The following is a 17032-nucleotide window of genomic DNA, read 5'->3' on the forward strand; positions in this document are numbered from 1 at the left end:
GGAGAGGTCCCAGGAGCAATTCCCAGATCGCTAATTAATTCAAACTTCCGAGACATGTTTATCAAGCCCGGTGCGGAAAGAGGACGCATCTTTATTCCTTTAATGCGTCAAAATCCTCGAAAAGCAGCAGCACTGTTGCTGTTGTTTTCATAAAAACAGCTGTTTGTGGAAAGCCCTGCTCACCTTCACTCGCCACCTAACGGCAAGTCGAGACACTAACACTACTAACAACGCAAATCCTGCATTGCACTGTGTGAACATAATTTCTATAACGTTGGGTAACCATATGATAAATAATTTTCAGTCTGCAGGGCCCCAAGTAGCGAAAGTTTAATTGTATCCTTACGGTACATCGACAAACCTATCAGCTTCATTCATGGTGTAGTCATGAGCTGTCAAAGCACGCTGGCTTCTTTCTGCCATTCTACCGTATATCACGTCGACCACAGTGCTTCAATAGGCATAGATCTATTTCAGGCACAGCACCGAAGCGTACCATCCTAATAGTTTAGGGCTTTCAAAGTCTCCGCTTTCAATGTCCATCCTTCCTAGGACCAGATAAATAACTTGTTAACCTAGGTGCAGATGGACTCACATTTTTTCACGCAGTCTGAACCACGTTGCAATTTGATTTGTCATATATACAAAACATAGCTGGAGGTACAAGTTAAATTATCAATTGATGATCATGGATCCAACAGTGAATTGTTGCCGGTTCTTTGGAGTTACCAGCCATCGAGAACCTCGCATGCCGTTTGCCATACTGTGAACTTTATTTTTCTATTTAAGACCCACTCAAGTTTTTTGCTGTTCATTTAAGATGTAAAGCAGTCACCTTAATTCTCTTGAAGAACATTGAGTCATTAACACTAAAATGAGATTACATACTAAAAATTGTTGCATTGTACTTCACTGATTTCAGTCCCCAGCTGATCTTCTGAAGCCTAAAGAAGAATAACTGGGAATTTACTTTTTAGACGCTAAATTTGCCAAAATGCGTTAAACTTTCCGGACTAGTAAGGGAGACAGTTAGTTTGAATCACAATTGATCTCCTTACAATATTAGTTTCTATTCACCATACAAGGACTTACTGGCCGAAAGCTTTGTTTGTGACTGTCTGTCTGTTGTGCCTATCTGCGACTCAGCGTGTCCGCTACATGGTGAGTGGCAACTTTCCTTTTCACAATATTTTTTCATTCCATCCAGGATTTTCCATTGTTTAATTGACCTTATCTTTACTTAGCACATGTCAGTTGGATGTACCTTTGTGACTGGCGTTCATACTTGTTTCCTCTGAGTACTCGTTGTTCAAGACAGAGACAGAAATAGAACATAAAAAAATTAAATGTCATTTCATAAGAGTTTTGATAGAGTATTGAATTTGTTCATTTGACTTTACCTCAGATATGAGTGTAGTGAACAGTTGAGTTATTTAACTTCCTGGAACTTTGGAAAAGACGTAATGTAAGTGAAAAAAAACAAAAGAATATATTTTTGGTGCAGTATCTAGAGAAGCCATACAGAAATTTTTACTTCTGCTCAGGTTAAGAGTGTAGCGAGTTGTCCATGGTGACGTAAATCGCGTCAAGGCTCATTCTAACTCATTACCTTCAAAAAATTTATATATTTTCACTTCACTATTGAAATATAATCCTCAGGCTGTTGCGGCCATGCACCATTGAAGAGAAAATCAGTTTATAACACTTACTTACATTAACCATTCTACTGCACTGAAGATGTGCAGAGGTCAGATTTTACGTAACCGCCACGTTAGGTGACGTTATTAACAATACATATATATTCACACTCACCATTGGTTGTGTTAACAGATTCGACAAGGGAGTCGGAGGTGACCACCAATAAATCGTTCAAACTCTTCTGAAACTGAACTTCATTAGTAATTAGACATTTTAAGTGTCTGGCAAGTTACTGAAAATATGTTCCTGTATAATAGACACATTTCTAGGCCAAATAAATTGAACTTAAATCAGTTTTAAAACTCTTACTTTATTTATATTATTTATTCCACGAATTCAGCTGTTGGTACAGTTATGGCTTTCATTGAATGTTAATAAAGTTAGGCGAACTGGACACACAAATATTTTACTTTTCTGTCTGCAAATTACGTGGTGTAAGGACGTCATTTTTATATTTTACGTTTGACTATGATCTTGTTACCCAAGATATAGAACCAGACGCATTTTTATTGTGCTCTTAAAACAATAAAATTTTTCTCTGACCTTGTCTCTTGTACAAGCGCAAGTTATTGCGTGATATGGTTATTACTACTACAGCCAGTTTTTGTTAACCTGTGTCTAATGCTAGCATGATCTATGGATGGCTGCAGTGACAACTGAAACTAATCTAGCCACATATTTTAACTTCTATATATGTACGCGATATGGACAATTAAGATTTTCATTCTAATCTATTGTGTATTCCAGGAGGCTTAAGAACATGCTGTTTACCGTCAAGGCAATTAAATATCGTTGTAATTCATTCAAGTTAGTATTAAAGCTTTCCTAGTTTTAAGTTTCTTGTATTTAGACCTGTTCTGCCTACGTTTTGCGATGCGCAGCAGCTAAATGTCAGAAGTCAACATGTCTCTCATTAGCACCAATTTATCCGCGCTCCTCACAACGCTAAGTTAGCTCAATTAATTGCAGTGCTAGGAAATGCGGATGGAACTGCTCGCAGGAAAAGTTCACACAACGTACGTAACTCTCAAAGGATTCAGTATTCTCTTTCTTTCCGTCTGTTTTAACGTAAGTTAAAGGGCTGGTGCAACGTAACTACCGATTTTCGAAACAGTATCCCTAGTTCATCTACCAATTACCTCAGTTATGGTGACAATATAGATTCGCTAACTCGCCAGAACGTCATAGTCGACTATGCGATGAAAGTAAGTTGCGGGTAACAGAAGTTCTTTGACTGTGCAAAAAGTGGGACATATCTACAGTGTGTAGATATTCCGGAGTACTATGCAAAGTCAGGAATCAAAAGTGTTGAGAAGATAAGAAAGCAACGCAACGTATGCTAGAGCATTCGGATGGAACTATTTTCATACGCCATATGCAATTTAATTGCATCACTATAACAAAACAACTGTTGGAACCACATTTGGAGACTTCGGTTAATATAAATTCTTAAATAATTGTCGTATTAAAACAATCTCATTTTCTCAAGTATTATCCTTGAAAGATGAATAGTTTGGATTGAGTATGCAGCTTGCGTCTAAAACAACTATTCGTTCTCGAATTTATTATTATTTTTATTATGACACGACGACTTAACGGAAATATCTGGAGAAAAGCGATATCAAGCCATAATTGCAAATTCTACAGACAATGACCCTTGGAAGACTGTCTGCGACGATTTTGCATTTTCTGTTTCGGAAAATAACAAAGTCCATTCAGTGATTCAATATTATTCTAAAAATTTTTATTGCAGTCCTTGCAGTAATACTTGTTTCGTTCATATCTCGAACATCTTCAGATCCACTGCTGTTGCAGAGTGATCCGCCAGTTTTATGTGCTGTTTTCCTAATTTACCAGGTTCCCCTGCCTAAAGAGTATCTCCAACAGTTTAAAAAATACTGAAACAATCACTCACAAAACTGATTCTAAGACTTCAAATATCACATACCAGATGTCACAAAGAAAAACAAACCATTGGAAAGAGGATCATGATGCGTTTCACAGACTTAACAATCCTCCATCGAAACGTGCAATCAATAAAAAATAAAATACAGCTATTAAAAAGCTGAGCTCCAATCTTTGAACTGCATAGTAGTTTGTATTACTGAGCACTGGTGTAGAGACACAGAAATCCAACATGTAGTATTAGCACTGTACGAAAAAGCAAACTCATATTGCATAACTACTTCAAGGGTGGAGGATCATGCAATGATATCAGAAAAGGAACACAGTTCAAATCAAGACATGACCTCAGTACAGTAAGTGAAGACAAACACTTCTAAATATCAGCTATTGAATTAACAGAAGTTCTAGATAGTCTCAAGTACAAACGTCAATATAATCCTGTGTGGGGACATTAACATCAACACTAATATCATTAATGAATCCAGCAGCACCCTCATAAACATCCTTGAAAGTTTTGGCATGTCCCTATTGGTCAATAGTGCAACAAGGGTTACTATGATGACTGCATCAGTAATTGACCATGTGGCCACAAATATGGACAGGGAAAAATATGATATAGCTGTAAAAGATCTCGGACTATCAGACCATCGCTGTCAAATAGCAACAGTGAGGTCAGGCATCCAATCTTTCCCTAAACTACAAGCCTACAAACTGTATCTGTCAGAAATGAAAATAAAAATTTTTTCAAAAGAACTAGAAAAACAATGTTTCGATGAAATGTATAAGGAAACCAACGTGAATATGAAATTCTCTAAATTCTCCACATTGTTTAAATTGAACTTTGAAAATGCATTTCCAAAAGTATGCATGTCTGTATCAACATCTCACAAAAACAGATGGATAACAGCAAGTATTAAGAAGTCCTCCCAAACACTTAAACACCTCCGTTCCATATAAAAGTTTCGCAACGATCCAGAATTCTTAAATTTCTATCATACATACAAAAGATCTATAGGAAGGTGCTGACTGCTGCAAAAAAGTCATTTAATAAAAAAAAGTATATAATGCAGAGAATAAAAGCAAAGCAGTCTGGGATGTTATAAAAAAGGAAACGGGGAGAGGCAAACAATCGCAGAATAACGTACTGCTAAGGGAGGGGAATAAAGTAAAAATGATCCACAGCACTTAGTAAACTATGTAAACGAGCATTTTCCAAGTATTGCAGAGAAGTTACAGCAAAAATTCCACCAAACAAATACAACACCTGTAAATAATATTGCACTAAATACAATGATATTACTTTCAACCACAGAGAATGAAGTCAGTAAAACAATTCAAAAACTAAAAAATAAAAAGTCAGTAGGCTTAGATGAAATGCCAATGTGTGTACTGAAACAATGCAAGGGATTATACAAGACCCCTTAACAAAAATAATAAATGAATCCTTCACACCAGGGACATTTCCTGAGTAGTTAAAACAGGCAAGAGTGGTACCTTTGCTTAAGGAAGGTAATGCAGAAGACATAGAAAATTACCAGCCCATTTCCCTGTTATCAGCATTCTCAGAAATAATAGAAGCAATTATGAAAGACAGATTAATGAATTACCTGAATAAATACAATCTTTTAAGCAAATCACAGTTTGGTTTCTGAAGTGGCAAAAATATGGAGTCAGCCATAATAGAGTTCACAAAAGTTGTACTTGATGCTCTTGATAAAGATGAGTGTGTCAGCAGCATAGTTTTGGATCTTTCTAAGGCGTTTGATACAGTCGACCACAAGATTCTGTTCAATAAATTAGAAGCATTAGGAATAAGAGGGGTAGCTAATGACAGGTTTCAATCACAGCTAACAGATAGGGTACAAAGAATAGAGATAACACATACTTCAAATAGATCTAAACATGTAGTAAAACACTTATCAGAATACATTAACATAGGGGTTCAACAAAGTAGCATATTAGGTCCAATACTGTTCCTGATATACATCAATGACTTTCCCAGCAACATTACTGATGGTGGAAGAATTCTCTTCGCTGATGACAGCAATATTAAAGTCACTGAGAAAACAATAGAACTCATTGCTGAGAAAGCAAATGAAACTCTCAAGGAAGTTTATGATTGGTCAGTAAGCAATAAAGTGACATTGAACATAAAACTAATGCCATGAATTTCAGTTTGAAGAGGAAAAATGACAATGGTAAATTAAATGTAGATGGCACCTCTATAGACTGTGTAACAAAGGTAAAATTTCTAGGAATGAATATTGATTCTCAGTTGAAGTGGTGTGAACACACACAGGTACTTGCAAACAGAATGTCATCAGCATGTTATACCCTTAGAATCCTATCATCGTTGTGTAACATACACTGTCTTTTAGTTACAGATTATTCATATGTACACTCAATTCTTAGCTATGGCATTCTTTTTTGGGGAACAAACGCATTGAATACGAACACAATTTTCAAACTTCAGAAAAGAGCCATAAGAAAAATAACCAAAATACGAGTACTAGCCAAGCTCAATGTAAAGATTTGTTCAAAACACTGGGGATTTTAACTGTTCCACATGACATTTACCAGTCAGTTGTACATATCAAAAATAACATTGGTAATTACTGCTCAAACAGCTCTGTCCATGACCATAGACTCAACTTACATTTACCAAGAAAAAATAAACATAAAACTCAAAACAGCATTTTCTACCAAGGAATAAAACTGTACAATAAATTGCCAAACGAGTTTAAAGAAATTGCAAAAGTACACTTATTTAAAAGGGCAGCTAAAAAGTACCTGTTATGCAATACATTTTATACATTGAATGATTACTTAGCTAAAACAGAGTCGGGGTTAGACAAAAAAAAGTTATACAAATAAATAATAATAATATAAATAATATAATAATAATAATTATTATAAAACATCCGGCATTCCATATGACACCTTCACTTTGTTTTTCTTCTTTCTTTTTTCCTTTCTAGAAATACTTACCCCCAAGCTATGCATAGCACAATACTACAGGGTGTATACGACCCGGGAAATCCGGGAAAAACCCGGGAATTTTTTCATCCGGGAGAAAGCCGGGAAATACCCGGGAATTTTTCGGAATTCCGGGAATTTTTCATTGTTTTAGCTTTCAGTTAAATTTTTGTAGTTTTGGCTGCAGAATTGATTATCTAGCTAAGAATGTTATTGTATTCTGCTACTGGAGAATGACACTGCAGCAATAAAATATAAACGAGAGGGAAAAAAATGAAACTTTAGTGGCAAAGATTCAAATGGCTCTGAGCACTATGGGACTTAACATCTATGGTCATCAGTCCCATAGAACTTAGAACTACTTAAACCTAACTAACCTAAGGACATCACACAACACCCAGCCATCACGAGGCAGAGAAAATCCCTGACCCCGCCGGGAATCGAACCCGGGAACCCGGGCGTGGGAAGCGAGAACGCTACCGCACGACCACGAGATGCGGGCTGTGGCAAAGGAAATGTGCAGTTTACAACAACAAAACACCGTGCACGCACAAGCGTCTGCAAATAGCAAAAATATGTCAAAGGCCGTAGGGCTTAGACTGTAATTCTTCGTAACAATAAACCGCTTGCTATGAGCATGACGTCACAACTGTTCACATTAGGTTCGTTTGACCAGTTGCCAGCGGTCTGTTGTAAATGCGCATTTGACACGCGTATAAGCAGTACTTCTCCCGCTTTTCGCTACTCGAAGTTTAGCTGTTAGCTGTATCGGCAGTAGCAGCAAGCAGCCAGATGCAAACGAGAAAAATTTCTCTCGCGCGCCCTAGCTGCCAGATTCGCGCTTGCACAGAGTTGTCTGAGTTGTAGTGGGAAGGGGACTAGTCTCCACGTGACCCGTGTTTACGTTAAGTGATTTCGCTGCTTCTCTTCGCGTACAGCTCCCACGTCAAATGAAAACAAAACGGATTTCTGTGGCCGGGAGCTATCAAGTGAATTAAAATACATTCACATAATTACGGTGGACAAAAATATATTATTAATTTCAGTTTTCCGATTTGATTTTATTTCCAAGTTAGTAGCAGTCAAGCTTTAATCGTCTTGCAGAGCAATGAAGTTATTTTTGCAAGTTTGCTAAAGAAATTTGGCTTTATTAATCTTTTCGCTGAAGCAGTCATTTTATATGAAACGACGTGTTTCGTTCTACAGTATTGGCTAGTTCCAATTGTTCGCAGAATTTCAAGTGCACGTTGTCATCTTTGCCATGTATGGCATTATGCCATAATAAAGAACCAAAAATGAGATCGTAGAGTACTGGTACACCAAGACAATGCACATCCCAAAAACCACACTAAAAAGCTTAGTATCAGATGGGACCTACTTCATTGTGAATCTGGAAAAGGCCAATTTGCGCATCAAGCCGAATTATGCATTTTAGTATGGTTTACGAAATTCCGATGCGCTTCGGAGTATCCTCTGATGCCCTGCTTCTTTTATTGTGTAATGTAAGCTCTCTTAGTGCTTTATACACACGAACATGCGGGCTTCCTACACCACTGTAGTTGCACACGCACAAGAATGCCTGTTTTCTGGCACTCTCTGGCAACTGGTAAATCATACCTATTTCTAACAGTCTCCGGATAGTATTGCGAAGGGTGGTTAGAAAAGCGTTACTTTCAAAGTAAATTTCTTTTTACGCAATATGAATTATGTTACGTGTGAGAAAGTGGGATGGATATCTAAATCACAGGGCGTTCGAAACTGAAAACTTTGGGGACCAGCCACTTACAAGAATTTCGAGCCGAAACGTTTGTCATGATTTTAAATTTACTGGCACATTTGTGTGATGTATCTTAAAGTATAACACACGCAAAAAAGATCAATATTACATGTGAAAGCTTAGCTTCTGTTGTAGAGTGTTAATCTTAGAGACCAATATTATATATGAAAGCTTAGCTTTTCTTGTAGATATACGATACTGTGTACATTAATGTAAACCGTTAACTTTTCCTCTTATGTGTTCGCGCTATGTAACCAGTGATCTTGCTATTGGCAACTATAACACGTGTCCTATGCTCTGAATAGCTGCTGTCGCCGGCCGCGGTGGCCGTGCGGTTCTGGCGCTGCAGTCCGGAACCGCGGGACTGCTACGGTCGCAGGTTCGAATCCTGCCTCGGGCATGGGTGTGTGTGATGTCCTTAGGTTAGTTAAGTTTAAGTAGTTAAAAGTTCTAGGGGACTTATGACATAAGATGTTGAGTCCCATAGTGCTCAGAGCCTATTAGAGCTGCTGTCATCGGCTGGCGATATCTCGTGGCTTGAGATATGACTCGCTTACAAAAGGACATCGCAACCTCGGTTTCAACGCTCCGGAAACTAACGCGCTGTGTATGGTGCAATTCGAATGTATACTTTCGTAATACGAAAATATGCAGCGTATATGTTGCTGCAAATCAAAGGTCTTTCCAAAACTTCTCTCCTTTTTTTTATTAAAAGTCTCTCCAAAACTTCTCTGTCCCGTCTTTTTTTTCCCAGCAAATTCTACGCGATTGCATAAAACGTTAACCATTCAAAGGATTGAAAAGTTTTACAGTTCCGAGGGAAAATCTACGGAAAACCTACTGTCACTTAGCACAGAAAAATTGTATTTTCGCCCGGGAAAAAGCATATTTTTTAAACGGGTATCCGGGAGAAATCCGGAAGTAATCCGGGATTTTTTTTCCTTGTCCCCGTATACACCCTGTACTAACACCTCTTCCTCTTTCTGAGCTCAACATCTCACTCATTATGGAGGAGCTGACTCAGTTTTTCAGGATAGCAAATGGGAAGAGTTGTGGTACAGAAAATGGCCCAGAGATCACGTGTGTGTGTGTGTGTGTGTGTGTGTGTGTGTGTGTGTGTGTGTGTGTGTTATAAAACGATGTGTGTATAGTGTGTGCAGTGACTCATAGTGAGATATGAGTGAACAGTGTGGCATAACATTATTTAATAAGTTATTTGTAAAAAAAGTGTTATGTATCAGGAGTAAATCTACTGACTGTCTCTAACTAGAAGTCTGTAAATGTGTGTATATACTCACTCCGTCTTTAGACCACCGAGTGGCCTACCGGGACCATGCTACCGCGGTCTCATCCTCAGATGAGGATGCGGATAGGAGGAGCTTAGGGTCTTCACACCGCTCATATGTATATACGAATTAGCTTATTTTAAATTAATCTAAACTTGTAAATACTTTGACATATTCTATATCCTTGTAATAAGAGATCTACAGTTGAATAAAGCTAGCACTATTACTGTTACTACTTATGAAAGCTACACATAGCACATGAAGTTGACAGGTTGCTCTGCAACTGCAATTGAGATGCAGATTGTCGAAACAGGAACGAAACCAGTGTCATTGTAAAGATAGCAGACTGCCATTAAAATATTAGAATAGTTGTGTCTCCACTTGTCATCGTATCCGGCTTTCATCCCACGATTCAGTAACACATGGCGTGAATAAAGAAACTGCAAACATTCCGTCCACTGTGATCAGACTGTTTCATTCCACGGGAGAAAACAGTCTTTCTCTGATCGTATCAGCGAAACATTCTTTGCGCAACGCAGAGAATATTGCCATGTTTACATTTTCAGCAACGTCTTTACAAGTATGTGTAGGTCAACGTCGTATTCTTTTAGAATACCATCACCTAAATTTTGACATTTTATATCTGTTAGCTGTACGAGGCTTAGATTCTTTGCTATACATAGTGTCATTTGTAGGTTACTCTCAATGTTAGGAAGAGTTACCTAGACCCTTTTTAAATACCGTCTTCAAGAGTAAAAGAGTTAAATGGTGGGACATGTTTCACTTCAAAAAGGATGTCGTTTATGGAGATACAAAAGAAACAACGGTTCTGTCAAACCTAGTAATATACTTATTCCAAAACGTTTCTAAGAGTATGAAATGGGTCTATAATATTTTTATACTGTCATTTTTAACTAAATGTGAGTCTTAATTTAGAAAAAATGAAATATCGAAATTTGATCGAGAAGTAATAGAGAGATTGGGAGGAGTGTAAAAACACGTGGTGGCTAAGAGTAACGACAGAAGCTGATGGTGTCATGGCGACTATCATAAATAAAACTGACTGATGACCCAGTCATACAGCACATGATATATCTAAAAATTTAGTTAATTTCTTACAAGATTCCACACTATAAGGAGCGATTGAGACAACGATCTGATGAGAGGTGGGTATATAACGCCAGGAGAGACGTAGGAACAACTAGTACACACAAAAACCAAGGCCATAATTTGCATAAAAGTCTGAAACGGGACATCAGCCAGCTGCAGACGCAAGATAGCGGCGGCTGCTGCTGCTGGCGTTGATGGTATCGATGGTGGTGCCGATGTTCAGTTAGGGTCGTACTAGAAATTCTAAATTATTCTGTGACAAATTTATGGTTTTCAAGACACGAAATAACATTTTCTCTTTTACTACGAATGGAGGTGGAGCATCGTTGATGGTTTACACGCCCACAGATCATAAATTGGCTAACCAATTACCTATGCGACATCTGTAGGAGGCACATTCTTTTAATTATTCGTCCCGACGCACATGCAAATAATATCGAGTTATACAATAATTTTCGAATGTCGCTCCGTGAATTCACTGCGTCATCTCTTCTGAAACATAGTCAGTGAATAAGATAATATTTTCACTCCTCATAGATTTAATGAATGGCTCACATCTGTAAGTAGGCTGTTTATGTTTTCTCTATGTAAGTAGGCTGTTTATGTTTTCTCTATGTAAGTAGGCTGTTTATGTTTTCTTATTGGCAACGTTACGTAGCGCTCAATATGAAAATCACTGGCTGTGCTGTGTGCAGTCTGTGGCTAGTTTGCATTGTTGTCTGACTTTTCAAGCTTTTGTCCCATTTGTTGCATTAATTGTAATAACAATGCACTGGTGTCTGAAACATGTTCCTCAGTGCTTTTCGGCAGTGAATTTGCACCGGCAACATTCACATTTTGACAAGCGGAAAATGTGTCTTGACTCATTTGAGAAAACGGTGAGGACGCAAAACCTGAATCTACCGTATTTGCAAAATTGTGTCCTGTCATTTCGGATTCCTGAGGCGAGCTGTTGCCGACCGATCGATCGATAATGCTTCCCTCTTCACTAATTGGTTCACTGTCCACGCCATTATTTGCCGCCCGCTCCATTTCCCTATGCACAATTACCAAATTACTACTTTGAACATCAGTTAATTCATTACTCGGTGGCGCTAACACACTGCTTTCATTTTCACTGTCATTTCTCAGTTTACTTTGGAGCCTAGTATTACGTTTTTCACACGCCATTATTGTCACAGTATTTCACACGACAACACAGAAAAACACAATTTGAAGACCAAAAATAAGAGAACACATTAACATAGCACTGAAAATAATATCTAGTTAATTGCAGCTGCGAAATACTTGGCGCAAATCTACATGCATGCCACAACTGTTTTACTGTACAACAATGAAAGTCTGCAACTACAAAGGAGATTTTCTCTACAATTACGCGCTAGCAATAAACAAAATCTACACTAATTACACAAATTACAAGAAAAAATCAGAAGAATCCAGTGAGGTATCCTCGGCTAAGGGTCGACATATGAAACGTCCCCTTTTGAACAATTACAAATGACTGTGCTTAAACTGACACACAATATTTTGTTAGCGCAACGCAATCTGACTTTCAAAATTCCCAACAAAAGAATGGCCCTGACTAACATTAAACTATACCTTTCACAAATCACTTACCTCACAAAAATCTTCGCTGCTCAAGCTACTGCAATACAGCGAGCGCCACTACTGCCAGCTAAATAAAAGATTCAAACTATGGAAGGCACTAACTACTGATAGGGATAGTTAGCAAATGAAAGATATTAATAGAGAACAAACAATGTATTTACCTTGATATCATCATATATAAATATAGCAGTTCATGACAAATTTCAAAACTCCGCCATCTCTCTCCCCACATCCACCACTGCTGGCGGCTCACCTCCAACTGCACAACGCTACGCGCTGTTCACATCCAGCTGCCGCTGCCCAACACTACAATGGCAGACAACAATGCAAACTAGCCACAGACTGCACACAGCACGCCCAGTGATTTTCATATTGAGCGCTACGTAACGTTGCCAATAAGAAAACATAAACAGCCTACTTACATAGAGAAAACATAAACAGCCTACTTACATAGAGAAAACATAAACAGCCTACTTACACATCATTTAGGTCTAATTCAATACAGTGTCACCCAATAACTGGTGATCATATTAAGCAGTATTATAACTTTTGTGTCCTTAAAGAACGTAGTCATCATCGTCCTGGTGGATGCTAGTACTTGAGTGAGTGTGTGTGTGATAGACAGATAGATAGATAGATAGATAGATAGATAGAGAGAGAGAGAGAGAGAGAGAGAGAGAGAGAGAGAGAGAGAGAGAGGGGGGGGGGGGGGGGGGGGTTTCCGCAAGGCGGGGTGGTGTCAATTCGACAAATGTTGCTAAATCTCTGCACCAGATTAACACGATGAGTCCATGTTTTGTGAACGGAAGCAATTAGCGATCAAAGGTGAACAGTGTTCCGTCAGAGAAGACCCATAACCTGGCGTCATCTCTGCACGAAACTGTTTCTGCACCGCCAACATTCTCGGTACCCAACAACTACTGAGTTTATTGGGAAAAACTCAGAATAGAACGTGTGTTGACACGACGTGCCAACAACGTTTACTAGCGTACTAAGGATTTATCATCAGCACAAGCGCCTAGGTTTTTTTCTTCAGTAATGAAGGCTGAGGGACTGCCATCATCACATAAAAGTTCAGGTTGGAACTTCTTAATGATAGAAGAGGAGTGGGTACATCATAATCTCTGCCGCTGTGTAAGATCGTTCAGTTAGATCTGTACTTCATCACTGATGGCCTGCCGTATTTGTATGTTCCACTGCGAGAAGTCACAACGCCGTAAACATTAACCCGCAAGAAATGGTCGCGTCTGCAGTATTTGTAGCTTTGCACGTAGTGGTCACCAAAAACCGAAAAACAGGCATATTAGATTTTATGTTCGGGTATCTTGAAGGGGGGGATGGGGACATGAAATTTTGGGATCTCTCTTTTTATATGGTCCTTCTATATTGGTGTCGACAAATGACCTACTTTTCCTGTTCTATCTTGGCAACAGCCTTCATAAATATGTAGAGGATTATTTACATCTGATTATACAGAACTTTTCCTAATTTGAGCGTTCTTCCCTTCCAATTTTGGAAGCATTTTTTTTAAAGTTATCGATGCGAAGCATACCCGCTGTGGACGGATTAGTTTAAAGCAAAAAGAACACGGGCACGGAGTCGGTGCGTGGGCAGGTTTGCGAGCCTCACCGATTGATTATCTCGCCTGAATGCATGCAGCCCGTTCTGTGAGACTCCTTCAGTTTATATAAAATAGACGATTACCTTCGTCCCTAGCCTCCGGTGAGCTTGATGCCGACAGAATATGAAGTGACGCTACGCATCACGGATAACGTACACTAGAAGAGGTCATCTGGTACATTTTCTGTTAATAGGGCGGCGTCGGAGACGTAATGCATTAATAGACAGAATGGCGTTTAAGTTACCAGATCAATATACAGCTTAAGCCAGCTAACAAGTCGCCGTAAATATAGCCAGAATCAACAAATGTACTGAGGTGCAGTTTCCGCCAAGCCATAGCGGAAGCCGGCCGGTGTGGCCGAGCGGTTCTAGGCGCTACAGTCTGGAACCGCGCGACCGCTACGGTCGCAGGTTCGAATCCTGCCTCGGGCATCGATGTGTGGGATGTCGTTAGGTTAGTTAGGTTTAATTAGTTCTAAGTTCTAGGGAACTGATGACCACAGCAGTCAAGTCTCATAGTGCTCAGAGCCATTTCTGAACCATTGCGGAAAGTACGAGTATAGCAGTTTTATGATGTATGCAAGTAATTTTTGTTTGAAGTTGCCGCATTATGACACCAACTTTTTTGTGTAAATATTATATAGTTTGTGTGTGGCATTTTAAAAAGCCTTCGGTGAAGACTTCAAAGACATAGCATGTCTGGAACCTAATCAAATCGTAACAAGATAACAGCGCCGCAAAACCCTCTCTAAAGCTCTTTCCAGTGCCACAGAAAGTACATATTTTCATTAAAGACAGACGGTGTCGTAATTCACCATCTGTAGAAGTTAAAACCTACTTGCGTATGTCTGAAAATTCGCCACGTTTTCCGCGAAAACTCAGTGAAAACCGGACTTCGATATATTTATTATTTCTGGAGGTGTTTGGGATTGCCTCATAGCGTTTCTTGCCGGATGCATGTATAATGCGTTTGTGATGCACGCGTTCCTTCTGTTAACAATATCGATTTAACTATCTTTTGTCACCATTCTTCTGAATGATTTAGTGCTCCCAACGCGAATTTCTCTCCTTCTTTCTTCATAATCTAATAGGAATTACACAACGTCTTCAATTATTTGATGTGTTGCAGTCTGTCATCACCTACAGCTTTTACCCTCTAAAGTTCAGTGTAGTACCATGGAAATTATACCTTGATGTTTTAACACATTTCCTCGGGCATGGGTGTGTGCGTTGTCTTTAGCGTAAACTAGTTTAAGTAGATTAAGTAATATGTAAGCTTAGGGACCGATGACCTTAGCATTTTGGTTCCGTAAGACTTTACCACAAATTTCCATTTTCAACACACGTCATGTCATCCTGCCCCTTTTTCGTCTCACTGTTTTCCACATATTTCTTTCCTCTTCGATTCATGCGATCTGAGGTATCTTGTCACGGTCCGCCTCTCTCGGGCATGGGTGTGTATGTTGGAAAATTGGAAATTTGTGGTAAGATCTTATGGGACCAAATTGCTGAGGTCATCGGCCCCTAAGCTTACACACTACGTAATGGAACTTAAACTAACATATGTTAAGGACAACACACATACCCGCTCCCAAGGGACGACTCGAACCTCCGACGGGGGGAGCCACGCGGACCATCACTGGAAGCCTCAAACCGCGCGGCTGTGTGTGTTGTTCAGAGCGTAAGTTAGTTTGACTTAGATTAAGTAATGTGTAAGCTTAGGGACCGATGACCTAAGCAGTTTGGTCCCTTAAGGTCTTACCACAAATTTACAATTTACGTTTCTCTTCGATTCCGCAGATAACCTCCTCACATCTTATCACTCCACTTAATTTTCAGTATCCTTCTATAGCACCCTATCTCAAACTCTTCGATTCTACGAGGTTTTTTTTTTTCGCCCACACTGTCCGATCGGTCGCGAAGTTGGAACTACAGATAACATCCGATGAAGCTTTGCGAAGGTGGGTTGCACAGTGTCTCTAGTACGCCCGTCGATGGCGTCACCTGGAGGTTGTCAATTCTGAGCACGCACTGAGCACTTAAACATGTCTACAACTAGTCTCCCACAAAGTGTGAAGTGAATGTCGTCATTCGATTTCTTCGTGTAGGGGCCGGCAGAGCATCCACAATTCCATGACGAATGAGAAATGAGCGCGGCGAAACTTCGATGAGTGACAGCAAAGTGCGGCAATGGTGCAGGAACTTTCAAGCAGAACGTATAGACTTTGACGATGTAGGCGGCCAGGGAAGGAAGCGAACATCAACCAACGCTCTTGTTCCGTGACTGCATCATACGATTGGAGAAAATCGTTGTCCGCAGCTCGTGGTCGTGCGGTAGCGTTCTCGCTACCCGCGCCCGGGTTCCCGGGTTCGATTCCCGGCGGGGTCAGGGATTTTCTCTGCCTCGTGATGACTGGGGGGGGGTGTTGTGTGATGTCCTTAGGTTAGTTAGGTTTAAGGAGTTCTACGTTCTAGGGGACTGATGACCATAGATGTTAAGTCCCATAGTGCTCAGAGCCATTTGAACCATTTTTGAGAAAATCGTCGTCTCACAATTTCTGTGTTCAGTGATTTGTTTCCCGAAATTACTAAGTCAGCTGTCTATACTATAGTGATTGTGAAACTACAGTACTGCAAACACTATGCGAGCTGGGTTCGCAAGACGCTGTCCGACCGTCACAAAACAAAGCGAGTGGGCGCCGCCTTAACTTTTCTACAATGGTATCGTGATGAAGAAGAGTTTTTGGACAAAGTTACCACAGCGGACGAGACATCAGTCCGTTTCGAAAATGAAGAAATAAGAGCAATCCAAATCGTGTATGGATTCTCATTCCTCGAGTAAACCAAAGAAGCGCTAGCGAACCTTCTCCATCAGAAAGTATATAGTTACTATGTTCTGGGACCGAAGAATAGTTTTGTTGGTGGAATTCATGGAATTTGGGACGACCATCGCTGCTGCCTCATACAACGGGACTGTCAAACTTCTACGAAGTGCACTTCAGAACAAGCGAAGTGGAATTTTCTCATCAAGCACTGTCTTTGTTCTTGAAAA

General features: G+C 39.6%; 1 protein-coding gene across 2 annotated transcripts in view; it reads left to right on the forward strand.

Annotated features, from left to right (window-relative positions):
* The window catches only part of LOC126473771 (tetraspanin-9), a 523722-nt gene that overhangs the window by 163704 nt on the left and 342986 nt on the right, over nt 1-17032 (forward strand). The gene's annotated exons all lie outside the window — the stretch shown is intronic.

The sequence above is a fragment of the Schistocerca serialis genome, chromosome 4, assembly GCF_023864345.2.
Source record: "Schistocerca serialis cubense isolate TAMUIC-IGC-003099 chromosome 4, iqSchSeri2.2, whole genome shotgun sequence".
Classification (NCBI taxonomy): Eukaryota; Metazoa; Arthropoda; class Insecta; order Orthoptera; family Acrididae; genus Schistocerca; species Schistocerca serialis.